Below are 1,226 nucleotides of genomic sequence, written 5' to 3' on the forward strand. Positions count from 1 at the left end.
CTGACAGTTCAGTTTGTTCAGGGAATTTTTTTTTTTTTTTTTAATATGACACAACAATAGAAGTTTCGTACAGAAAGCAAGTTGAATTTAATTGCCAAGGGTGTATGCTCGAAATCCTGGATACTGCAGGGACAGAGCAATCAACAGTGATGGGTGATTTGTATATGAAGAATGGCCAAGGTTTTACACTGGCATATTCTATTATAGTTCAATCCACATTTAATGACTTACAGGACCTGAGAGAATAGGTTTTATGGGTTAAGGGCACAGAAGATGTTCCAGTGATTTTGGTTGGCAATAAATGTGACCTGGAAGATGAGCGAGTAGATGGCAAAGAACAGGGCCGGAATTTGGCAAGACAGTGGTGTAACTGCGCCTTTGTAGAAACTTCTGCAAAGTCAAAGATCAATGTTAGTGAGATGTTTTGTAACCTGGTCAGACAGACAAATAGAAAAACACCAGTGGAAAAGAAGAATCCTAAAAAGAAATCATGCCTGCTGCTCTAAGCCTGTAGTCAACAGCAGCTCTGAGCCAGATGACAGGAATGAAGAAATGTTGCCTAAGTAGAAAGCGCCAGCATTTCAGACTTCAAAAAAATAAATTTGAAGATGCTTCTCCTGTTGTAGATATTATGTGAAGAATTTAGGTTTTATGTTGGTTTGCACAAGATCCCTGGAAGAAAAAAAAATTTGCTGTTTGTATATCTCTTGGAAAATAAGACAATAGTATTTCTCCTTTGCAATAGCAGTTATAAGAGGTGTGAAAATTGTGTGACCCTGGCTGTGGGACCCCGACCCACGGAGGCAGGCACTCAATAGACTCGAGGCAGGACGCATGGTGACGGTACCGACTTTATTGGGATCTCCGGGCAACTCAAGCGGGAAGGGAAGAATCGCGCACGCTTTCCATGTTTGGTTGACTTTATAGGGACAGAGGGCCTGGGGCGGTAGGAGAGCTGACCTGGCAGGCAGTAATTGGCTAGGTTGATTGCTGGGCAGGAAGCCTGCCGGGCGGGAGCTTGTGGCACGGGAGGTTACGGGAGAGCTGGTGGGGCGGATGGTGATTGGTTCAGTGGGCCGCTGGGCGGGAAGGTTGCTGGTCTTGGGTCCGGCCAGGATAGAGTGAGATAAGGGACCCTCCCTGTGGGGGAGGAAGGGCCTTCCTTTTCGGGAATTAGGCCCTTTCCACATGGCTGGGGAACGGGGCCAAAAGTCCTCTACCAGACA

The 1,226-nt window shown here is 46.2% G+C and overlaps 1 pseudogene; it reads left to right on the forward strand.

Annotated features, from left to right (window-relative positions):
• Positions 1 to 3: 3 nt before the first annotated feature.
• On the forward strand, positions 4 to 554 carry LOC108294917 (annotated as a pseudogene).
• The last annotated feature ends 672 nt before the right edge of the window (positions 555 to 1,226 follow it).

Source organism: Cebus imitator, unplaced genomic scaffold (genome assembly GCF_001604975.1).
Source record: "Cebus imitator isolate Cc_AM_T3 unplaced genomic scaffold, Cebus_imitator-1.0 Scaffold610, whole genome shotgun sequence".
Taxonomy (NCBI): Eukaryota; Metazoa; Chordata; class Mammalia; order Primates; family Cebidae; genus Cebus; species Cebus imitator.